Source organism: Cebidichthys violaceus, unplaced genomic scaffold, assembly GCF_023349555.1.
Source record: "Cebidichthys violaceus isolate CVI_PGR_0920_01 unplaced genomic scaffold, fCebVio1.0.p SCAF_51, whole genome shotgun sequence".
Taxonomy (NCBI): Eukaryota; Metazoa; Chordata; class Actinopteri; order Perciformes; family Stichaeidae; genus Cebidichthys; species Cebidichthys violaceus.
Genome location: NW_027176717.1, coordinates 600,187 through 627,633, shown reverse-complemented (window position 1 = coordinate 627,633; position 27,447 = coordinate 600,187).

Genomic DNA, 27,447 nt, shown 5'->3' with positions numbered 1-27,447 from the left:
CGTATGTATGCATGTTCACTGACAGTTGTTGTTGATGAACACCCTCACAGACTGTTCCTTCCCCTGATAAATCCTTCATGCTGTCGGTGCTTCTGGGAGCAGGCGATGAGACGGAGAGATAAATGATGTAAGGATGAAGATTAGAGGGAGAGACTGGGGGAGATAGAAACAGGAAATGAGACAACAGGAATGGAGTTGGGGTTTGGAGATAGGAGTTGGGAGAGAGCGAGATGGATGGTGAAATGGGGATGCGAGCAACATTAAACGAGTAAGGTGACAGTGAGATGGAGAGGTAGAATAAAAGACTCAGCAAGACAGAGTGGGCATGACATAAATCCTGCAATGTATTGGACCAGGATTATATTAAATGCAGATTAAAGGAAAAATGTGGTCACTTGAAGTTCAACATGTAGAATACTGCAGTAAACATTTGACAAGCTACACAACACAAACGCTCGCTCCACACTGTCTGTTTGAGCAGCTTGTGACGGCTGCGTCACTGAACTGCTGAATCTCTCACAAAGTGTCCAAAGGCATTTCTGCTGCTGCCAGCCCCTCTTTCTACATAGAGTTTGCATTTCATAATGACCAGAAAGTTGCTTTTCATTTCATCAACATTTTATTTATATTAACATCAGACAAAAAAGGTTCTGAAATGTGTGCTCATTTGTCACTGTGTTATCGACAACATTGTCCTGCAAATCTTTCAGAATCATTTCAAATCTGTGTGCCAAAATTAAAAAAAAAGAATAATTGTGTGTGTGTGTGTGTGTGATGGCATCTTTTGAGGGGTTTACGCAGTCATTACTTAAAAACAAATTGAAAACAGAGGTTGACTGAAATGCTCCTTTCTACACTACACAGACCCAGTGCTGTCAAATATGTCATATAGCTGGGATTTTACTTCACCAGCGTATAGCCTATGGTACATAGGCTCATAATGTATATAAACCTATTGAGCCAATCTAAGGGATCATGCAAATGCCCGGGAGGAGACGGGATAAGAGCTGGTTTAGTGCCAATCATTAGAGAGGGGTGTGTTATATTCGGGTACTTTCTTTGCACAGCTCTTAACTGCTGCTGCAGTCAGCTGTTGTTGACTATTACAGTCAACAGATGGTGCTGTGGTACTTCAGTTGCCACACACGTCGCTGCCTTTTAAAATCAGTAGACATGAACGATGAGCTGGCGCTCCATCACAGGATCGAATTTATAGACAAAAGCATGCTTACATCTAAAAGCAGTGTGAGACATTGGATTACATAACTAAGATGCCCTACATGCCTGTCTTTTGCTGTCATGTCATGATGGGAGTACTCTTTGTAAGAGAAGGGAAGATATGTGCAAGGGGTTATGCGCTAAGTTTGATATTTTGGCTGCATACCCCGACTCTCTCTCTCCATATTTCCCACTTTCCATGATATCCATTTTCAGCCTGTCTCTTTCTCCTTTACTCGCTGTATATCTCGCTTTCTCAAGATCCCTGTTTCACTGTTTTAGCTCATTTTTCCCCTTTCTACCCATTCTGTTTTGCGTGGAGAATAGTCCTCTCACAAAAAATCTTCTCTAGAATCTATTCCAATACTCCCATCTCCTCCCTCAGCTAAAAGGTATGTCAAGCACTATATGCTGTACACAGAAATACATGTTTGCACACTATGCAAACAGGAAAATTCATGGTTACAGTTAAACACAAACATACAGACAAACACACACACACACACACACACACACACACACACACACACACACACACACACACACACACACACACACTCAGTCATTGTTTCATGGGGACATTACTTTGACTTACATTAATTTCCTGGAGACTCACCCTAACCATAACTCTTACCTTAACCTTAAACCAAGTCTTCACCCTAAAATGTAATGATCTAAGTTATGGTGGCGTGCATTCTGTCCCCATAAGTAAGACAAGTCCCCAAAATGTGACCGTTTAACAGACACACACACACACACAACACCTAAACTTAATTGTAACCTTAAACAGGCCATTAAAGGAATGAGGACCAACCAAAATGTCCTTGCTTTCCAAAAATGTCCTCACTGTTTATGTTGTGGCCCTCACTATGTAGCAAGTAAGAGCACTCACTCACTCACACACACACACACACACACACACACACACACACACACACACACACACACACACACACACACACAGGGTTTGGTTTCTATATTAATTTCCACCTGGTTCCATTCAATTTCCAAAGAATGAGGATAATATAATGTTCAGCAATATCTGGTAATCAAGTCTAGTCATTTGCAAAAGGAGTTACATCTTTGGTTTACCATGTTTAAAAATGCTGTTGCTAAAATACCGATGTTCTCTTTAATACAGAAAAAAAATAATTTAAACAGTAATATGAGATTTCAACTCACATTATGCAACACATTCAATACTTCACATATTTAGAAGGACATGTGCTGAATGGCTGTATTATAACTATATATATATATATATATATATATATATATATATATGAAAGAATAAAGCAACCAACCCTGGATACCATTGATACACTTTCCCCTGGCAATATTTCCTTACTGGTTTTTGTACATGGAGAGATTCTCTAGTCTGCAACTAGAACTTAGCATGGAGGCAGAAAAGACCTTCCAATGTACAATAATAACTTTACTGACACTGGTTTAGAGAATTTTACTACCCTCTACTAAAAATGTCCATCGAGGAAAAGTAAAACAATTTGGCAGCACAGAGAGTCTCAGAGGAATCACTATGCAGGTGTCACAGGTGCTCCGTAATAAAGGCCGTCTGGTGTAAGGCTGATATGCACACAAACTGCAATTCAAAACCAAAGCTCAGGGTAAGTGGAGTATCACTGTCGTACGATTTAAAGGCCAATGAGAGTGGCAGGAAGCAAAAGCAAAATATAGGAAGTGGGTCAGGTAACCAGGAAACAGCCAGTGCTTTCTCTCACTTAGAGTCTCTGATTCTTACGTTGTTAATTAAACATAGTAAATGAAGGCTTAAAAATACAATAGCATGACTACGACAATGTGAACAATCTGCTGTTTTGTCACAGCAGAGTAAGTTTCTTCATTCACATACAGCAATGTGCTCTCAAATTCACACATTAAAAACAATAAGCCTCACATTCAGACAAATAAACATAGACATAGGAAATCAATAAAACAACAAAGAAGTACACATACTATACAAGACATGACTCAACGGACCATCACATACTCACTCACTCACACACTACAAGGAAATACTTCATGTCATTACACGGGGCACGAAGGCGCGTAGCACTAGAACATGCATGAACACGAAGATGTGAGAGCCAAACCCCCCGGGGCAATACATGTGTGCTTTTCTGTACACAGAAGGCAAACGGATGTTGCATGTGTGATTGTGTGTGGCTGAGATAAGGGTATAGCAGTGTGTGTTTACGACATTTTTTAGGAGCCCATGTGAGTAAGGTATTTTGGAAATATGGTACTTTTTCCTGATGTGAATGGATGTGTTCTTGCATGAAGAATCGACTAAGAAGAATCTGCCACTCTTGTAGTTGAGTGTGTACAGGAGCTGGCGATGCTGGAGATGTGTGGTTTGTATTTACATGTGTTGGCTTGTAGAAAGAAGAGGGAATGATCGGAGGCTCACTTTGAATTTGTTTTCCAGCATGAGAACCACAATATGAAGAACTTGTTTGCCCAGTCAATCTCTTGTTGAATGAGTGAGTTAGTCTGTATCTGATTGCCAGCCGCCGAATCTGCATTTGCTTTCATAATGCCACTTCTCATTTCTGCTCTAGAACTATTAGCAGAAAGCAAAGAGGTGAAGTGGAAGTCCTGAGAATTAACATTATTGCAACCAATGGAAATTAACTCAATTGTGGCTCGTCTGCAGTGCAATCAACAGAGCTAAATGCTTGCTCCGAGGCAGAGTGTAAATGATGCACAAATCTGTCTTCACACTGTTAATAATAGACTTAACCCCTAAAACTACTTTTGTTGAATAAAGTCTAGATGCGACTAAGGTTCAGTGCACAGTAATACAGTTTGAAAAGGATGCCCTTCCACACAATGGTGGGTTTTCTTTTGACTGTTCCTCTATTAGCAGACCAGTACATGTTTAAATACAAACAGTATTCTTATCTTATATTACAGTAATTTCATTTTGCTGTCAAGCTGAACAAAAGGCCAAACAAGCCAGTGTTTACCAGATGGAGATGATGTGGGATTGGAAGATAGATAACATTTTTCATTTCTGACTGACAGAGCAGTTTGAAAATGTGAAGCCCACTGAAGCCAGACTTTTGACTTAGAAAATCACTATTAAACGTACCCCCACTTTGTCAAATAATAGTTCAGTAAATCATGTTTTTGTATTCTATTCCGGTCTGCATTAATCTTCCCAGCCCAGGCAGGAAAATCTGTATATACTGGAGAGTCTGTGCATGAGAAAAATCCAGGTATGCACTGCATGATTGTGTTTGCTACAGTACACAACACCAAACAATGGCTGTTTTGTGTGGCTGGGAAGGGTCAGGATAAATAATCAGTATCCTTATTAGTTGTGCTTACACTGGCCGCTACAAAAAGCCAAGTTAACAATGAACAACTACAAATTGGGCCTGAGCTGAGCAGATAATCTGTACCCCTATGTGGAGACTTTTCCTCACTAGGTGATTGCGTCTGGTCTTGTACAAACTCACCAATAGGTGGGGGCCTTGCAGAAAAACAGAATGACCAAATACACCTTTTTCACAGCAGACGTTTGGCAGAGAAGGCACAGATGAAACACATTTTTTTTTACGATGGCTCAGTTGAATCAAGTGTTTCAGTAAACCCTGACAGTGAGCAAAGCATGCACAATTCCAGGGCCCTGGAACTTGTTAACCTAAATGGAATGCAGTTGTGTTTGATTTTTTTCAATTTCACCTGTGCTATTCCTGCTATGAAAGGCCAAAATGTCTATTAAAATTCTATTAAATACTAGAATGTGAGTCTGCAACTCACCTTCCACCCCTGCAAACTCTCACCTGCACCAATCTTCCGGATGGCAGGTGTTGATTGAGTCAAATACTATTGTGTGAACTTATTCCAATTGTACAGGTTTTACAGACTCTGTTCATGGTGGATTAATGCTGATGGTAAAGTTCTTAAGATTCTGTATTTCAATCAGGAGAGACTTGTTTTATAATTTAACAATGATTTATTATACAAGCAACAAATATGAAAAGTGCAAAGTCTTTGGCGATTGGACTCCATCCTGGAGTAATATCACAGAGGGTAGCGATACTGAGGTCCAATAGGCCTAATCCCCCCTGGAGTCCAGACACTGGTGGTGGTGGTGGTGAAAGGCGTTGCTGCAACCTGATGATGAATCAGGAGCATGACTGATGCTGAGTGGGGTGGAGGAGGGTCTCATCTGCTCAACGCTGAAATGACAACTGACAGCAGCAGAGAAGAGAAGACTTTTTAAAGTTTGACAGCAACGATGTGATTGGCTTAAAGAACCGTGAACAGAATCTGGTTGGTTACTTAACAGTGCACGCCCCCAATCAGCTGATAGAGTAATTACAAGGAGAGACAGAGATACAAATGTTTGTCTTCCTGACTGAACTTGCGCTTAAGCTTCATTTCAATCAGGAGAGACTTGTTTTATAATTTAACAATGATTTATTATACAAGCAACAAATATGAAAAGTGCAAAGTCTTTGGCGATTGGACTCCAACCTAGAGTAATATCACAGAGGGTAGTGATACTGAGGTCCAATAGGCCTAATCCCCCAAAAGAAGTTTATTCTATATGAATAAATAAACAAATAAATACCTTACCTACTGCCGTAGTGAATTCCTAAGCAAAAGAGAAAATTAGTCAAGAGGGAAAAGGTAAGGGTATAACTTTGCATGACTTGATGTTAAACCAGAGGTAAGAGGTCAAGTTAGTCAAAGCACAGGATAGAGGAATGTCTAGATTGACCACAGACTAGGATACGGGGGTCTCAATGGACCGCAGACACAAGATAGTGCGGGTCTAGGTAGTCCATAGTAAGTATGGTATGAGAACAGAATAGAATAGTCGGGGTCACGTTTAGATCGCAGAACAGAATAGTGGGGTTCAAGTGAGAACGCAGAACAGCATAGTTGGGGGTCTCCACTGCCTTAGCACAACTAGGCCGGGTTTACCAGACCGTGAAATTAGAAAGTGTCATCTTTGACCGGGTCTTACATCACTCGGCCTGCGAAATTAGAAATCTTGTCATCTTTGACCGGGTCTTACAGCACTCGGCCCGAGAAATTAGAAATAGGGAACCTCAGACCCATCTTTCTTTTAGGAAATGGAAAATGGTCCCGTTAGACCAGGAAACAGACACACGTTAAACCAGGTCACGTTCACCTAGGAAAAACAGTCACGTTAAGCCAGGTCACGAGAGACCAGGAGATGGAGAAATGGTGTTGGACCAGTAAGATGGAGAACATGGTCAGGTTACACCAGAGAAATAGAGTAAGGAAAATGCAGAGCCGGGAGGGCACGGTATTATACAGTGATGAGAGAATATACATTCACACACCAGAAATGCGATAAATATCTTTCGTGTTACTAGAAGGAACATTTCAAGAAGGGTAAAATACAATCCCCTGCTAAGAGGAAAAATAACGTGAGCTACCAAATGCAACAACCGACGTGAACATGACACCACCACCAGTTATATGCATTCCTTACCGGACCCAACGTAAGGGGAGAAAATGAGTAAGGTTAGCATCCTGTGCAATATAGGAAGTGTGATAGGCAGTCTATGGTCTAGGCTCTGAGGAGAAGATTTAGCAATACCTTTTAGCAGTAATTTGATGGCCGCATTAGAACACAAACTAGATGAAGCAGGATCATAACATCTAATATTAAATTGAATGCCGGCAAGCAAACTACGGATATAAGGAGGTTTAAAATGCCGAACATCCATACAGTAGCAAATAACGGCACAAACTGTGTTTACAGTGCACAACCCCAATCAGCTGATAGAGTAATTACAAGGAGAGGAGCGACAGAGATTACGAATGTTTGTCTTCCTGACAGAACTTGCGCTTAAGCTTCATTTTGTGCATTTCACCAGACGGTGACATCTTGAAGATCTGTTAATTGTTGATTTAAGTGATTTGTGAAATTCGGGAGACTCTAGTTGCTGTGGATTTACAAGGCTGGTGGAATTAAAAGATCTGAACTTTTTATGTGCTCCCAGTTTCACACTGCTGGGATTGCTGCTGAAAAAATAAGGCTAAAATATTGTAATACACGCCATAAAAATAAATCTAAGCAAAACTTTAATTTAATGGAATACACACATGTAATTAGTCAGATCTATCGGGCCATCAGCTATTCATTTACACATTTACACAGTCAGCAAATTTTTGCCAGCTGTCCTTTCTGCATTTGGCATTTTAAACCGTGTTGCTTTTAGCCTAATTGTCTAGCCTAACTTTTAAGTAGTTGTTTAATATTATCTTACAATCCGCGCACCAAGCTGTTATTGGTAAGTAGGTGATGCTTTTATACGAGTTGATCTGTTATCTGGAATTTAAGCAGGTTATGTTTGCGTTTTGAGTTTAAATAGTTATTAGCTGACAAAGATCTTTGACATCAAAACAGATGTCAAGCTGACTTTTCTACTTGCTTATTATCCTTCATGCAACCTGTTGACCTGACTCCAGTAGTGCTTATTAAGCAGAGAACGTGGTTGAATTGTAATACAAAGTTAGTGATATTACATGGCTGAACCAAACAGTCTTGAGAGAATAAAATAAACCTTGACAATGACAAATCTCTACTTTCTTCACACTAATATTACAACTACCACTTTCCCTAAGCACCAGTTTAAAGGTAATTGCAAATATAAGAGGTGCACTGTGGATATAGCTACAGTATGTGTACCATAAAGCCAATTAATTTAAATTAAGAGCACTGTTTTTCAAAGAACTTTTCAGAGCTGTGAAACTGGTGGATTTAGTTTCTTGTAAATTTAACAATTATTCAAGTACTGTAGACTGTAAACTTCTTACTGGAAGAAAAACTGTTTTACTAGATGGAGGAATTTAACGTTCCACATTTATATTACACTTCCTCTATCAAACACACCGCCATAGACGCACACACACATTGTTTTTAATTCAACAAAAAAATCATTTGACATGATGAGCAGATGGCAACTGATCATTAAAACTCTTTCATCTGCTGTTCCAAGGTGTAGACTGATGAAATCAGAGGAGAACTGGTAACTGTGTATCCATTCAGATTATACTACTATCATAATGTGATCCAATCATCAGTCTTTACCTTCTGGCAGTGAATGAAGGTGTTTCGTGGTCAGTCATTTCCACATTTAAAAAACTTCTCATATCCGCAGTCAAATATGCAATTTCACAGATATATATATGCACTCAGTGGAAGGCAGATTCTGATGGGCATAAAGTCTTTTATAACGCTGTAGCCCTTTCTGTTTAACAATTTTTTTTCCAGTGTAACTCCAATTCCAAATGGATGACTAGGCAGAGAGACAGACAGAAGCATGCTGGACACAAGTAATGTGTATGTGTGTGTGTGTGTGTGTGTGTGTGTGTGTGTGTGGTTTAGTTCTTGAAAAATGGCAAACAAATTATGCCACTGATAAAGACAAAAGACGTTTGCACAGAGTCTTTAAAGATAGAAGAGCCACTGGGCAAACTTAGTCCCACACATCTCATTGGGTAATTGGGCTGTCAAAAGACAACTGACCCTTAATGGCCGTGCTTACCAATTCTTTGACCTTGTGCACTGGCGATGATAAAAGAGGCTAATTTCTATGGGGGAGGCCACTGTGATGCATGGCATCATTCTTTGCTCGCGCTGAGATGCTCTTGGGATGTTCTGTGTACCGTTAAAGGTGAAATCAAAAAGGTCAAACGCTGATGTAATACACAAATATCCATAAATATGAGAATGGGAGAGATCCTATTACTATAGGCATGACAAAATCACATATATGCCTTTTTAAAAACGTATGATGGAAACCTGTGTGGATGTATTATAGGGATTTGGTGAAACACCTATAAAAGTACATATTCACAGCACATATTCATTTGTATAATAGTTTTACTTCCTCTCCCTTTCCTTAAAAAGTGCACAAAAACAATAATATGCATATAAACATTTACCATTCTGATCATATGTTGTTGTTGTTCTAATGACATCAGAGTTCTGTATGTGAAACTCAAGTCAAAATAGCTTATCATCCACATTTCCCTAAAGTTTGATTGGACATAACATGTTTTCCCACTCCACACCAACTGCTCTCAGCTAAGAAACTTTCTGGACATGGACCAGATTTTAAAAATATTTGCACAATTGAATGTGTAATAATGCGTGCATAATCTGTTGCATAATTAGACAAAATTAGCAGGACTCCCCTGGGAGAGAGATGGAGAGATGCAGGTAGAGATCAAGGCAGAGATAGAGAGAAGGGAGAGATTAGGGGAGAGTAGAAAGAAGACAAAAGGAGGTTGACAGTAAAAGGGGACAATAAGACAGTAGAAGAGTCAATAGAGACATGAGGAGAGAGAAAAATTTAGGAGAAATAATTGATATTAAAGCGAGACATACTGGTAGGGCTGAACACTGCTATTTGTGTTTCACTCTGTATTCTGGTAGAAGCAGAATTTCTGTAGTGTTGTGGATTTGCACAGGGACCATTTCTGTGGGCTAGATCATTTACCGTGGATGAAAGTGTGTTTAAATGTATGCTTCAACATGTCTTAGTGCGTGTGTCTGTATGTGTGTGTGTGTGTGCCTGCATGTGTAAGCATGCGTGAGATCCTCTTGGCTCCCAACACCAATCTGTGAATAGGAGTGGGATGAGAGCAGCTCTATTTTGGGGTCTGGAGCCATGTCAGTCTGTCAGTGTGGGGTGGGAGATAACCCATCATACAACACACAGAAAGAGATGAGAGGGCTGAGCAGGCTTGAAAGCTTGTTTGCTAGTTAAAAAAATAAATAAATCCATTTCATTTTGCAGTATTGTTTTTGATAAACGCTGATGAAATTCAAAATGTTTGAAAAGGAACAGGCAGGGAGGGAAGAGCGATATTTCTAGAAAGCAGCTTCACACAGATTCATCAGTATATTTATATATATATGCAGGCCAATAATGCACGCCAATAATAACAAGAAATTACAGTGAATACGTACAAAGATACGTTTGAAGTAGTTTATAAACAATGATTAATATATATTCTACCAACAACAAGATATAGGCAGAGAGGAGATGGCAGTTTAAGGGGTTAGAGAAGTGTCTAAAAAACGAAAATGAAGGGAAGGAATTTAATTCCAACCAACTATAGATGCAAACTATAAAGTCAAAATAAAATAAAAGTTGGTGAGACAGTGTGAGTGGGAGGAAGAAGGGGCGGGAGGAACCAGACTGAAGAGGATGTAGAGTGCATATGAGTTCGAGAGATTGAGTTCTTCTACTCTGCTTTGATGTGATTGTATCACACCTGCCATCTCACACACACACACACACACACACACACACACACACACACACACACACACATGCTGTCACATCTATGCCTGCATTGTTGCGATCCGGTAAGACAGAATAAATTACTCTGTCTCACCACATGTCATGCATGACTGCTTATGCACACACATAGTACACACACAAACGCACACATGCTCACCCTCACCACTACCAGCATTCATCGCTCTTCAGGCACACTGAATACAATCAATATTGGAAAAGTGATGCACATACAGTAAATATATACCAAAAACAGAAAGAAAGCCACAAATGAGAACCAGGTGCTCAGAATGAATGCGGGTTCAGCACAGACCCAGCTGTGTGATGGGAAAATGACTGAGTTGTTGGTTTTCATGCAAATAAACACGCCTCCACAACGCAAAGCCAAGGCTGCCTCCACTGTCCGTCACTTCTTAACAACACCCAAAGTTATAAAGTCAGTTTTTATTCTCTCTTCTTGACAAATACGCTCTTCCGAATTGTCCCTTCCCACCGCTTTCAAGGACATACAATCGAAAAACACTTCATCTTCACTTCATTTGAGGGCTTATTTGGCTTTTGTTAAGTGACCCCGAAGAGAATAAAGCGTATCATTTCTGCAGAGGCTCCATGGCTCCATAACAGTTTGAGAATCGAAGCGGAGAAGCTGAGTCACAAGAGTTTTAGAATTGCACAAGAAGACCGGACTGGGAGATTTGTTTCTTTGCTCACATTGAACAACTGGGACGTGTCACTGAGACTAGAGGATAAACAGTGATTGCTTTGTCATTTTTCAGTGATTGAATGATAAAACAAATCCTTTAAATGTTGAAACAACAAAATACTTTATGCTGAAACTATGACTGTAACTGTACCAGGAGGGTAAGTGTAGTAGAAAGCCTTATTTTCTGCAACTTAATTAAATTAAATTAAATTCATGGAGTTAAAAAACAATGAAAACCAGCACATCCTCACATTTCGGAAGCTTCAAACAGCGGTTTTGGCTTTTTTCTTGATAAATGATGTAAAAGATTTATCGTCAAACTTGTTTTTTCTGTATGATTGATGATATGTAATGAAATACAGGTAGAGCACAATTGTTCTGTATTTAACATTTTCAACTTCACTTACATGCCTTTTCCCCAAGGGCTTAACAGAGTTAAGTGTTATCAATGTGTTCAAGACTTCTAGAATCCACATTTTAGGACCCTGTGGAAGTCTTTTCTATGATTTATAAGGCAGATTTAGCAATAAATAAAAAAAAAATCTGCAATCATTGGGCAATGCCAGATCATTTGCATTTGTAAATTTACATTTCTGGCCCACAGGTGAGATAGTATCGTTGAATGTGTGCAGATTAACAGGTGTATAATATGTGTAAGATATTGAATTGAATTATCATATGCTTAGTGGAGATTCAAAATGTTTGAATGTGCTCCAAAGGAATGTGCCAGTCAGCATAATCACATTAACAATTTAGATCCAACTCCCATTTGTGTTTTATGAAAGGTTTCTCATATGCGGGGCAATTATTGTTGAAGATATTATAAATAGCTGACATTAGACCTCCGGTCGATGTACGTAAGTTGTAGAGTAACTGTTTCTCCAGAGGAGTCTCCTCTGGTATGCCAGGAAATATATTAGATGAGTTTTCTTTGACCCAGTGTCTGATTTGCAAGTACTTAAACAGGCTGCGTTGAGCCATGTTGTATTTTCTGGACAGTCGCTTTAAAGTAGGGGACATACCCTCTATTTATAAGTCCCCAACTATTATAATGCCACCCAACCTTTTAATGTGCTGTCTTCTATTGGTTGTTCCATATTGGAGTGGAAGGAGAGTATAAATTATTAATAAATTAAGTAAGTAGGTATGACGACCTGGATAGCTCCAGACAACATCCCTGATTGTCTGAAACACAATGAAAGCTGTTATTCAAATGGTTACTGTTTGTTTACAAAAATACTTTCCATTTGTATTGTGTTGCTCTGCTATTCAAATACTCATCAAGAACTATAGAGCATGTCAGAGCATAAACATTAAATTAGAATTAGAATAACAATAAGGAGCTTCGCCGGCTTGGCTCTTAGCTGTTCTTAAATCACTGTAAAGCACAGTGTGCGCCCGCTAATTGTTTGAATACCATGTAGGAGGAGTGCTTGGAGCGAAACCATCAGCGGATGTTAAAATGAAAGAGGAGTTGAGCATTGTAATAGAGGTGTTGTAATCCAGATGGGCACATCCCATTCCAGATTTTTAGTTGAATACCACTCATGATGATTTGTGAGGCCAAAGCCTACACAAGGCCAACATGATGATAGCTGTGCACTCGTTCTCTACTGCTGTCAGGGACCTCAGCAGTTATAGTGCCAAGTGTGCTGAACTTGGAAGACTTGAAAGAGGATTTTTACACATACAGCAGCGTAGGTGTGGAGCTGCTCTGCAACTTAAATAAAACGACAAGCCAACAGCAGAGTCAGGCCTAGACATGACAATGCTAGGGCAGCCATCCATTCATAGGGGCACCCCAAATGAGGGGGCTAAAAATAAATACATTTATGTCTATTTTTTGGATGTTATATTAATACTATTACTAATACCAAAAAAAGCCCACAACAACAAAACTAGGTAACTTATTAAACATGCCCTTTTTTTCTGGGTTGCCCGCAACATCACCCCATCTTATCAGCCTAAAAGGTAATTAATAGCAAGAGTTAAGGTCAGTTACTCCCATTAAGATAGTTGGAAAGATTATTCAGGTGTTTGGAGAATAACCTACGACAGGACTGTGAGGAATGCAGTTTTTCTTTTAAGTGTGATCTGTATAGCTTAATCTCAAAGACACAAAGCTAAGCAGTTTCTCTGTGAGTGTATGAACAAAATGATTAGTGGTAGAATGGGCTGCGATACGAGGGGGACCAGCTAAAATCTTTTGCCTTGGGCCCCAAATTGCTAAGGGCCGGCTTTACCCCAAGGAGGACAATAGATATTCATGAGGACGATGAATCCGAATCACTTTGCCAATCACCTAACTTTTCATAGTTTGCCATATGTGCCATGTGCATAGTGGATTTCTCAACGGTAATTTAGTGCCGACATTAATGGTCTCACTGAACTTTGGTGGTTCCCTGACTTTTTTTCTAGCATTATATAGGACAAAAAAAATCCTTTTGCTCAATCCTTTGTTTTATCCAACAGTTGTTTTCTTAACAATGAGAATAATAGCCCCACAAAGCTGCTAGTGTGGCTATAAATGCTGAACTTTGTTCAAGCAAAATTGCCAAACATTTTGTGTTTCCAGCTCTTTTAATGTGAGAAATAAGTCGTTCGTCACAGTCAGGACATTTGAATATGTCACCTTGGGCTCATGGAATTCATAATGGACATATTTTAATTCTATTTTGACATTTTATTAAAAAACATGATGAATCAATTAATTGAGAATATGATTGTAACCCTACTTTTGGTTTTGTGAGATGTGTGTCTAAGCAATACACACACTTTGAAGATCGCACCTCGTGCTCTGGAAACTTATTTTTCACCATTTGTTGCTATATATAAAAACATATTTTATTGACCTGTTCTATGCCGTCATTGACTGCTGACTCCTCACTCCTCCTAATTGGCCAGTTGGGGCCACAAGTGATCAACAGCCACTTCAGTTTGGACTCTTGTGTCCGCTAGGGATTAGAAATTGTTCCTGTCCAGTTTTGCATGGGTAGGTAAGCCTAATATTGCTGATCTTTTTTCCATCAACACTGATGTATATGAACGTGGCTCCATGGGACAGTGGTTAGTGTGTGTGCGTAGTAAGTGTGTGTGTGTTTGTGTGTGTATGTGGTTGTTTAAGACAGAGTGAACAGGTTCCTGCCCTCACGGCAGACAGGTGTTAGCAGTGAAGTTGTCTTGGCAGTAAATGCACACTGTAGTTTACAGTTTTCCTGTAAATAAACACTGCAGCTCCTCAATGGAGGGAGAGTCTGTAGGATTACAAACCTGTCCCTGGAGAAAGCCAGAGAGCAACACACTCTGCTCTTCCTATGTTGCAAAGTGGAGATAAATACATGACATGCGAGTGAAAAACGCGTCTGATATGCAAGATGGGGGTTGAAAAAAATGTGGTTTGTATTCATTCAATCAAACATTACAGCAGTAGTCATTGCAGACACGTCTGGCAGAGAGTCTGCAGTCTGTTAAGTTCACATTTCTCATTAATCTTGCGATGATTCAACATGACGTGACACATGAGCAGCTACAGTGGAGCCACTGACACATGCAATCTGCTGAATGTTTTCTATAGTTTGCATACATTCACAGTAAAACCACCGTTGTCCAGGCTGAGTTCTTTCTGTGCTAGTGTAACAACAATGTCTTGGCAATCAGCTTGCTGGCACTCCTTCTGCTCACAGCAGTCCTGAGTGTCAATCGGCTAACAATGACAAACACACTAAATGGACACGCAGCAGCAGCAGCAACAACAACAAGTGGGCATTACAGCAACAAATTTTCCTCAATAAGTCCAACACAATGTTTCTGCCACTTATAAATAATTCCCATGCAATATACAGCAGTGTATGGCTGCCAAAATGTATTTTCATTGCAGGACAGAAAGGTTTAGAAAACAAGATAGACGATAGAATCAAACACTGTACAATTACTTGTCAGCCACTGTCACTTCATTGAAATGTATCATTCTTTCTCACTTGTGTGCGTTTGTCTATAGGTGGATGCTGACAGTTACTCATCTGCTACCATCTATTCTCATTATCTTTCTGTCTGCCTGTGCCAAGCTGATTCTGTCTTTCTGTCTTCTGCGACATCCTCCCTTGATACAGGTCCTGAGCGTGCTTATTGTTGCATTTCTCTCTTGTCAGAAAGTGGGACGTAGCAGAAAGAGAAAGAGGGAAAGAAGGAGAGAAAGGTTTTCACTCCAGTTGCTCTCAGTCATTGACATGGGCTTATAAAAGGACAGTAACGCTGAATATCAACACCTTACAGTGACACATTTCAGTCTCATTTCAGTTGAGACAGAAGACAGACGGACAGACAGGGAGAGAGAGAGAGAGAGAGAGAGAGAGAGAGAGAGAGAGAGAGAGAGAGGGATTGTGTCTCAGCTGAGAAAAGCAAGAGGGCAAAGGGAGAGTAAGATGGGGGGGACAGGCGTGCCCTCATACATTTTGATGACACAGGCTGCTACCCTGACGATCTCTGTGCCGTGACATTGCAGTGACATGGCGTGATGACACACACACACACACACTGTGGATGTTGTTACTGCTGTCTACCTGACAAGTCGTCACGGTTCTGCCTATCAGTGCTGACAAGGACATCCATCCTCTGTCCTGGAGAGACCACACACACATGGAGACGGCAAGAACGACGCAGATACGCCAACGCACACACACCACATAAGACATGCAAACACATTATCATGCCAATATATGGTTCATTCAACAATCTGTCATCCCCTACAAACAGACACCTGGCTGTTAACACTGAGCTTTAATCACAGTGCAAAAAAACCTTGAGCATCACAGCCTGATGTGGCCGAGCAGGAATAAAAGGCTGAGTTTACTGAACTCTATGGATAGATAGGCTTTGTTATCCATCTCAGGGGACTGAACCATGGTGCTGCCTCACCCAGCTCACAATGGGACCAGAAGACAGTGAAGTGAAGGTGAAAAAAATGTATCAATTGGTTTGAGGTCGTCTCTTTACAGTGAACTGCTTGAAATGACCAATCACACAGCACGAGGCTGCAGATAGAGCATCTGGCAAAAGAGAAGGAAAAGAAAATGGAGTCATTGTTGAAGTTTAAACACCAAATCTGTTGTCTATGATAAGATCAGTGACGTGCGGTGAGGTTTGTGGCTGGTGAGGCACTGACACAACATAAGTCAGATTTACAAATATATGAACCCAATAGAGAAGGTTAAATCACTATTCAATTGGCAGCTTGCACATTGACTACTGGTTGTTTTTCATATCAGCATTATTTACACACACATAGGTAAGGTACATATTTGATTACACCGGGATTGATTTGTTCATATTTCCTTGTTTTTTGAGACATTTTTAAGCTTGGATTTAGAATCTTACATTTTTGTGGTCAAAGCAAAATATAAGAAGAAGAAGAGAAGGGTAGAAGAAGAGCAACGACAGAACAAGCATGAACCCGACCCGTGGGCTCGCACGCCCTCTTCTTTGAGGCAGAGTAGTGTTTGCCTCACCTCTGTGCTTTTTCACTGCGGTTTCTGTCAGATCAGCAACACCAAATATGTTCTACACAGACGTGACATACATTACCTATTCTATGGAAAGAAAGGACATATAATAAAAATGTCTACAAATATTACAGTGGTGACGAACAATGAGAAAGCAAAAGGCTCAACCCAGTTTGTGAGGGATTCACAGTCTGAGGTGAGGCACAGCTCGTCACTGCCTCACCTCACGTGTCTCCTCTCTGTTTAAACAGGACATGTGCTAATTCAGCGATTTTGATTATAAAAATGCTTGAATTTATTGGACTCATACAGAAATTACATTTATAGCACAGATCAGTAGGGAAATATTAATATTTAATTTATTTTAGCACTGCCTCACCTGCCTCCCCTGACCACACGTCCCTGGATAAGATTATATAATTGGAAATATGTTGTCTAGTACATGCAATGTACAGTAATGTAAGAAGAAGTCAGCTGCATGTTGACTCAAAATGAATGACTGTTTCTCTACATACTTGAGGGAAAAGTGATGAAAGTATATAAGCATATATTTCCATGGAAACATGAGGGACAACAATTTATTGTCAGAAAAAGCCTTTGTTGAAAATGTATTGTGTGTGTCTATGGTTGTGAAAGCAGTGTGTAAATCTGCATCCCCTGGATATCAGCATCACGATAACTTTGTCTTAATTGCGCCATTGTTGATTTGAGCAGCTCTTTGTTGCAAGATGTTTAGCTGATTTATGCTATTGGATGTGTGTCAGTGTGTCTTTGTGTGTGTTTTGTGGGTCCTATGTCCACCTCGACTTACTGTATGCTCATCTTGATGTGGCTTGTTTATGCTTCATCAGCTGTGTTAAGTTTGCAGTTGAACTCTGGTCATGCCTTCAGAAAGCATTACCACAGACGCACACAAAAGGGCCAGCGCAAATTGTTAAGGACACGCAGACAGCAATACACGATTACACACCCACATATGTCTCTTAGAATAACAGAGTTATGACTGACAGGAGGGGAACGTGAGGAAGTAAGATGGTGATGGATTCAGGATATAATGGTGTTGACTTGAAGTCTGGTTGTCCACTGAGTGAGTGAGAGAGAGAGATGCTGACTGACAAACTGAGAACAGAGATAATGAGGTAACATGCGCTAACAAACAGGATGATGAACAGGGGCAAAAAAAGCACAAACAACATTTGGATATTCATTCATCAACAGCATTCACATACTGCATGTGTGTGTGTGTGTGTTTAGACTGCTTTGATCAAATGAAACGTGAATGGAATTAAAGTGACATATGTAGTTTCACGTGTTATGCTACATTACACCATGAAATGCTCCATATGCTGTGAAACTGACAAACATGCAGCCAGAAAACAGAGACATGTAACTGAATTCATTGCTGTGTGTAACTAACATGATGATTCTGTCTTTTCCGTATGGCTCTTTGGGCCCAGTATTCCTCGCAACTACACACACACTCACACACACACACACACAAATGTGTACCACTGGACTGTAGTTAATCACTGAGAAATCTTGAGGATTTTGAGGAAACAGACCGTGGAAGTGCAAAGCAGGGTGAGATCCAGCAGGATTTCGTCGGGACGGAGCAGGATTTGTGCTACAACTCCATGTTCTTACAGTTGCACAACAAGTAACATAAGCTACAAAATACAGCAGAACAACTGTTTATGAAATATAACTCTGTTTTTATGTGTTTGTACAAAAAGGGTCAAGCGGACTGCCACGTCGATAATTTTGACAAAAGAGAACTGTGCTGCAGGTTGGACTCCATATGAGTCCTGTATGTTTTATATATAGGAATACAAGCTTACATGAGAATGCTTTCAGTATGTTCAAAGAAAAGAAAACCTTCAATAAATGATTATTTCATTTAGATTACTGCCTCACGGGGGGATTGAATTGAGTTTTGACACAGTTTTCATCACAACCATTATCCAGAGTTTGTTTTTTTCATTTCTCAACCAACAGACATGGGTGAGTTTCTTGCAGGCATTGTGTCTTCTCTCTCACCTCTCAATACTAAACGTGACACTGTCACTGACAGCTTTTTATTGGAAAAACGGATGGACTTTGTGCTTTGTGAGGATTTCTAAGAGATACCAACGCATTGAATCTGTTTTAACGTGTGACAATGTCCTATACTGAATTCTGTTTATTCGTATTTATGAGTGAAACAAAAAGGAAGAGAAGCACATTTTTTGTTCAGTTTTCTGATAGGATTTTAGAATAGCAAACATAAATGCATATTCTTTTCACACTTGAGAGAACAGAGACATGGGCTGAGCTGCCAGGGGTGCAACATACTGTAAATGTACATCTTAAAAATTGCATAAACACACAGCTAATGACTAGGGTCAGCTGGGATCTCCCAATGAGAAGTTATCTTTTTTCTTTCAAGTTTCTTTCTGAATCCGTGCAATGCGTATGCATGAGGGAGAGGAAATATGTTTTGTGTACGCGCACAGGTAGTAATTTATCCCGGCAAAGGACAAGCTGTGTTAATGTCTTTGTGCACAAGCGCTCCACACCCAGCTGAGACTGTGATACAGCACAGATGCGTTATCCTCCGCCATTCATCCATCAGAGGTTACTATCTGGAAGACTGGAGATAAGGTGTTTGTGTGTGCCGTAGAGCATCTGTGATTTTCAAGATGTGTCTCCAAACGGATGCCATGCCTGAGTCTGAGAAAAGGGGAATTATGTGGAAATACAAGCGGAAAAGAATAGCAAGAGAGACAGAGAAAAAGAAGGGGAAACAAATATGCTATGCTCTGAAATTACATGCAGAATATTCTAGGCTATGCATTGTTTATTATACTTGGAACAGACTATAACTGTTCCAAGCTCAGACAATGGGAAGAAAAGTTAAGGAAAGTTCATTATTTATGTATCATACTGTATATGCATGTTCATACTCACTCATTAATACAACTCAGTAATACAACTGACATGTATATACTTCAATAGTTTAAAGTTTGTGCTAAGCTGAAGAAAGCTTTATATTAGCTACGACAGTGGTATTAAACTTGTGTGAAATTTACAGACGCAACAGTCATGGGCCTCATCCTGAGCGGGGATGAGTCTGCACTGCAACTGTGGAGATGAGAGTGGACTTCATGTTTGCCTTGTTCTGCTTTGTTGTCCCTGTTTTTAGCCACATGTCTATTTCTCTGTACGTGCATTGAGTATCAAATTCTTTGATTGTGTTGAGAAGCCAGCCCTAAGCCTTTTTGTAGGCCTCTCCTCGATTTTTGCAACCCATAGTAAAGAAAGTGATTTTCGTCTAAATATAAGGTGTATTTTAATAGTTTTTATAGTGTAGAAAGCTGACACTTGTGAAATTTGTTCTAATTTGTAAATATCAGTATATATGTTACTGGTTAAGAGAACATTAAGATGGAACACAGCACAAATTGAAATTCTTTATCTCTGACTATAAATTAATCCTATTTTGATAAGATATTTTTTTTTTTATGTTGTAGTTGAAAGCTTTAAACCTCTCCAGATCATAGCCCAATGGGTTGGAAGTCTCTCTGCACAATGTTTTCTTTGATAAAGTGAAGCATTCAAGCGCTAGAGAGATTAGAGTGCAGTGATTTCAGCCGAGGTCAACCAAAATGTAATTTGGTTCCAGCTGTTCCACTGTAAATTTTATATAGTATATAATTATATATTTCACTTCTTTTATTACTAATAGTGTTCAATCTATCATATGCAGCAGTTTGGCATCATTTAGAGAGCCTGGATCCTCTCTGAGCCTGTTTATGTCTGTCATCCATGGGATTTTCTCATCTGGCTTCCACTCCAGGTCTCCTAGCTCAGCCTATGGTTGGTCGATTTCAGTCAGTGGACCCGCCTTAGAAGCGTCTGAGTCCACAGAATCTAACAAACCCCTCGGGATTTTGATAGACAGAAGCGTTAGCCAGTAGGGAGTAAAATGGTGGCGCGTCACCTGAACCGTGCGCACAACTTCGCCGGAATTCAAACCCAGCGCCCCACGGTCCCTTTGTTATTGGGCCCTTGTTTCTGCACGGGGGACATTTCAGAGACGCACCGGAAATACGTAGAAATATTGTTGACGGAAATAAGCGGAGATATACAGCAGAACAACGAAAAGGTAAGGAGCTTTGGATGATTTTGAAGGATATTACGCATTGTGTTTCTGGTGTTTGTTTGCTCACAGCCTTGTGAGGGTTTACCGGAGAGACGATCTGATAGTAGTTCTGGAATCTGTGTCGAATGCTCGTGCTTTTTGCTATTTCGGTTGCCTATGCTAACCGTTAGCTTTGTTATGCTAACTCGGAGAAGAGCGAGTTATGGCTAGAAATACGTGATTTTGTGATAAATCTTTAATTTGCGTACACTATTTGTGTAGAATGGTGTTTGGAGTGTGTAAGAATGTCTTAGATTGTTTGTTTTAAACAGATTTTGATTTTGATTTTTTTTTTTTTTTTTTTTTCATATTCATAATTACATGCAAATGGTCATTTTTGGACGGTAAATACTACAGCGGACCCGAAATCGGGCCCCTCGGGCTTAACAGGTTAAAGCTGAATCTCATACTGTATCTTTTGTGTTTTTCGTAAATTTTGTGTTGTTTTGAAACATTGATGAACTAAAAAAAATGTGATTATTCATGAAGTAATTAATAGTATGAATGAAATATCAGTAAAGAACAAGACGAGAGACATTTTCAGTATGAAGGATTTTTCAGCCTCATGCTAGTGTTTTTCTCCATGAAACACATAGCATAATAAACAATTATATTGAACAGTAGGACAATATTGTATGTCATAGGTCAAACGTTTTTTGCTGCTGTTGATGTAGAAAACTGTGCTAGTTCCTGAGCTGACAGCAGTGCAGTATGAACTTGACTGCTACTGAACAATACAGAGATATGAGCACCACCACATGAATATGTTCTATGCTACAACATGAAATATCCCAGCAATTATTGACTTGGCAGCAGCATTAGTGATGCAGTGTGAATAGACCCTAATTAACCTCCACTGGGCTTTATATCAGACTCCAACTCCAACTGATTTTCACTCCACATTGTGCAAATACAAGAGTGTGACCAAGGTCCTGTAGTATATCAATTGCAAAAATAATGGCCACTGAAAAATACATGAGTGCCTGTCCTTTTCCTATTTGGAAACTAGAAAGCTAACAGCCTTTTACTGGCTTGTGCAGTGATCTGTGAAGCAGATTTTAACTCAATTAGATTGTTCCGACTTGAAGTCGGCAAAATGTAAAGAATGGCAAATAGAACGGAGTAGTAAAGAAGAGAGGGATGGAGAATTCACTGTTACAGCTGCATCATTTAATATCCTCTGTAAAGCAGCTAGCACTAGAGTTTCTGAGGAGGAAGAGATTTGTAAAACATGGACATTACAACAATGGCTGGAGCATAATCTGCTCAATCCCATTACTGGCTGGAACCATCCACAGAGACAGACACACACACACACACACACACAAGGACACACACAGGCACACACACGGTCTCTTCACGTGTGTGTGTGTTTGAGAGAGAGATGTAGTAGGGAGAATGGATGGAAGAAAGGAAGAGAAGAAGTGACATAGATGATGGGGGGGTGTATTTTTGAGTGTGTACAGTACAGTATGTGTATGCATGAAATAGGATAACTTCAACAACCTCTGGTGCATAATGGCAAGGTGTCAGCATCACAGACAAGGCAGCTCAACGAACACGGTGTTGTGAAGAATATTGCCTTGGACTGTGGAAGCGTCGAGCTACTGGCTGAGGAGCTGAAAAAGCGGTGTGGTTTGTATCTTATCGTCCTCTACCCTAAGTGGTCTTAACTATTGCAAAATGCTGTACAGATGTTAGAACATTAAACCATTAAACCACGGAATTAAAATCACATTTCCTCAATTTATCTTTTGATGATTGGGTTTCTACGGAATTTTACTAATTCTATAAAACCAAATTTTGGTTTAGTTTATAGATCACCTTTCTTAACTACACAAAACGTATGTGATAGGTAAGCTTTTGGCCTAGTAATGTCACTATCTCAGCGTTCCCTCTCCATGTAAACTCCACCCTCTGCCTCTCTCACTGGCAGGCACACACACACATGCACACCTGGAGACAATTGTTTATTTGAGAGCGGATATACTGTATGTAGGTAGCACTGCAGGATCTCATTCTTGATGCACTTTGTCCACTGTGGCTTCTGGAAGGTATATTTTAAAGCTACCTTAAGCTAAACCCCTAAGTTATTTAGTAGGCTTTGTACTATATGTAATAAAGTATTTTTTAATCGTTGTCCTTTAGGGTTGTTATAGCCACTGCTGTCTGTGCTGTATCTGTGCGTGTGTTCATGAGGAGTCTTCAGTATTTCAGATGTTCCGTTTTCATATTAGCGTTTCTTGAGCGTACTCATACTAGACCTAGCTAATAAGGTGGATGGCTTAGGGGAAGTTAGTGCCAACTGCTAGGGTTTGCTAATGTTTTTTGTGTGTCGTGTGATCTGACCTCAGCCCTCTTACCTTTTCCCTTGCTTTTTGTGGTGTTCCTGACAGACGAACAGGGTGTGCTGGTGCCCCCCCCGCACTGCATGTGGTGGCAGTGTCCAGACATCTTGGTAGCACTTAAGTGAAAACTTTTTTATTTAGTTTTCCTTGGAATTCTAACCCCAGGTGGCATTGTCTACCCTTGAGGCCCCTGTAGCCTCTTTACTTTGCCTCAGTTACTCTTGAATCACATGTATTTGTTCAATACTAAATAGTGGATATTAACTGAGTTGATGGATAAATGGGGAAATTTCTCCAATTATTATGCTTTAATATGTCATTTGCAGGAGTACACATGATCCAAACAATCACAAGATCATTATTGTGAGCTGTGTGGTTCGTGGACTTTTCTTGAGTTGAGATGAGCCCCTCTAGCAGCACTTCTTGCCAGGATTTGGGTAAACTCCACCATCTTTAAACCCAGACAAAAACATTACCAATTGATTTGGGTGAAGGGTACGAGTCTATTACAGAAATTGTAATAGACTTTAAAATTACAGAAATTGTCAGACATGGCTACTAAGGTGTAGTCCAGTTAGACTGACAATCCATGTCTAGAGACATTGAACAATCCATTTCATTCACTTTGAACAGAGCTGCTAATTGGACCCATGAATCTAAGAAAAATAACCTCACTGATTGATATACTATAAAACTGCACAAAGGACAAAAAAACCCAATATATAATGTGTCTTGGTAAATAGGAAAAATTGCTATAAAACTGCCATATTAGAACACTCTAATTGTCTCCTTGATATACACCATCTCTGGTACAATATGTAGTTGTACAGTATCTTGGCTTCTAGCTTTATAAGGTTGTGAAGCATTCTGAGGCCTTGATGGAAGTGTATCTCTCTCAGCATAACAGGATTACCAACTAGTTGGACGGTCAGAAGTTGTGGGTTAAAGAATCCCCTCAGGCATTCTGGAGTGTTCATAACCTAGGCTAAGAGAAAATTGAAATGATCTCCGACGGGCTTAGCTATTAGTCAGTAGCTCAGAGGAATGAGCTATCATGCAGACTCTTGGAGATTGTGGATCCAATCATCAATCTGGAATATCTTTTTTTTTTTTTTCCTTCAGCAAGCCAGCATCCACATCAAAAAATCTGCTTTTGGATTTACATTATTGCTGCAGGCAGATCCAGTACATTTTTGTGGTTATAGCTTTAACACCTGATTCATGTTTAATAAGAGAGTGCCAGCATCCACAACCAGTGAAACTCAGAGGATCATTTCATCACAGATGTTAGTATTGCACCCCATCATCTGCTGAGCTCATCCGCTGGAAAAAGTTGTAAACAGTAAGTGAATACAGCCAGAGCCATACACAGGGTTTTAGGAAAACCAAAAGTTCTCTAGTAATCTGAACTTCGCATGGATTCAGCTGCCTGTCTGGTTCCCTCAAGTTGTCCCTCAAGAACCACTGTGTTGATTAAGATCATCCAATTCACCACCCCCACACACACAAGCAATGACTGTGATCAGATGAAATATTTTTTTTAGGTAATTTCATGACTACCCCTCAGATACCACACTTTTAATTGACACAACTTCTGTAGTAAAGAAAGTTCATCTTTCTTGCCCGTCTGCCTCTTGATTAACGCATGTTATGCCTCCCACTGCAAATCCTGCATTTCCTAAAAGGATATATTTTTAATTGAGAAAACTTTAGAGCGTAAACTTTTCTTAATAAAGTTTCCTCTTTACTGATTTATTTATCCTCAGGAAGACCTAACTTCTATATTTATATTAAATATTTTTGACATTTTTGACAACATTTGGACAACATGATGTCTGCTATTAAAAATTGAAATGTATTTTTAACAAGTTCTGTCCACATTTTTTTTTTACAGATTATTAGACCATCATTATAAATATTTTTGACATTTTTGACAACATTTGGACAACATGATGTCTGCTATTAAAAATTGAAATGTATTTTTAACAAGTTCTGTCCACATTTTTTTTACAGATTATTAGACCGTTGGAATGTTTCATCTTACCGTACATTTTTCTCCTTTTTCTATAAACAAAATAACAGACATGCTTCATCAAGATAAATCAAACAGAATCCAGGGTTTAAATGACATCACCATCACAAAAATAAAGGAATTATGAAGTCAATTCATAAGTCACTGCCCGATATGAAACGGCAGTAGAGGTCAACACACTCTCCAGTCGTTTATGATATTGTTTGACTTTTTTGCCTGAGTCAAGCCTATCTCCTCTTCTTCACTCAGATCTGCCAACATCTTATCGTCCTCTAACCTAAACATAACAATTCGACAGGTGAAATTTCTATGAGGCAGTGAAGTGCTGGTGAGAAAGTGCTTGATGTTTCACTCAGGCCAAGAAAGTCCTTTCACCTCAAAGATATGTGCTCGTCTGCCTGACCTGAAATTGCCATTTGATGCCTCCTACTTTTAAGGTTATGGCTTTTTCTTTGAAGTGCCATGTTTTTTTCTTTTTCAAATCTTCTGACAGATATTCTTTTATGCTCTCTGTAGTGTTGCTACAGTCATTATTCTTTATGACTGGCATCATGGCTCTAAGAATGGTTTCGGTCTATTGGTTCAACACTTTAGTCCAGACTGAAATATCTCGACAACTATCAGATGGTAAACCAAGAAATCTTTGAAGGATATTCAAGGTCCCCAGAGGATGAATTCTTGTTATCCCATGATTTTAGCTGAAGTGCCATGATGAGGTCGACATGTGGGGGTTTTGCGTGAAATCTCGGCAACTATTGGATGGACTGAAACTTTTGTTTTAGTGCTACCATCAGGTAAAAATTTCAGGTTGACCAATGACTCTTTGTCTGTCTAAACTCCTGCAGAACAAATTACATTCTCATCAGCTTCAGCTGTATTTTCTAAACCTTGACTGAGAGACTAACTATTGTCTTGTTTTAAATTGTGTGTGAAGAGTGCCATCATGGTCACAGAGGTTGCTGCTGGAAATCACAAGTTTAATTTTGTGCACTCGCATATGAACGCATGCTCACAAGCAACGCGGCTTTTCCAAGCTGCATTTTGTAAACACCTTTGCTCATTACTCAAACGTAATAAATATTTGTATTTCACTCACTTTTGTCAAGTGCAAAGTCAAAGAACACAGCCCAAGAAATGTGGCTGGCAAGCGAGCAAGACACAGATGGACCAAGAGACGCACTGCCCAGCTAGGTTAGCAAAACAGGCAAGAGAGAGATGCACTGCAAGTTAGAATATCAATTTACTGTTTGCTGTCATCAAATGGAGAGGAGAGAAAACAAGGTAACCTGATTGCTGTTCTCACAATTCACTCTCATGACATCTTTTTTGTCTTTCTCTTGTGGTGGAAAAAAAATTGTTTGAACCTCCCTGTGAGAAATAACTGAGATGAGAAAACTGTTAAATATAAAAAACATATTTAATGAACAGACAGTTTGTAATAATCCAGCTGAATGGATAGAGCTCTTTCCCCATGGATGGTTCGGAGGTCTAACAACAATGAATAGACAAAACAGAGTATATATACACATTATCTCTCCTCTCCCTTCACCCCCCCTTGGCAGATGTCATCCTCCTCTGTCTGCCGATGCACCCACCAAGGCCAGATTCCAGCCTTTTGGTGGGAAGAGGGTTAGGTGGTGAGATCAGGATGACACTACAGCAAGCCAGAAATGCTAAAATACCTTTGATATGAGATCATTTCTTATTAGTTCTTAAATTAGTCTGGTTGGCCTCGTCTGCATTTCTGCAGGTTTTAAGCAATACAAGTTAACTAAGAGAATGGTATGATACATTTCTCCAACAACTGTCATCAAACTTGGAGAGGAGAGAAAACAAGGTAACCTGATTGCTGTTCTCACAATTCACTCTCATGACATCTTTTTTGTCTTTCTCTTTTTATAACCAGACAGATCATTACCTCTCATCCAAGTTGTAAACATTTACACTGCTTTCACTCAAAGGGGAGGCGGGGCCCTTGCAAAATTTGGGTATTGGGCCGCCTGGCTCGGTTTAAGCTCTCTTGTGGGCCATTTCAAGCGCCTAAGAAGGTGATTAGTTTGCTTATATCGGGGCCGGTTCTGATTTGAGAACTGCTCACAAACTTGCCTACTTTATGGACAGTATAGTCCCTATAGTCATGATGCT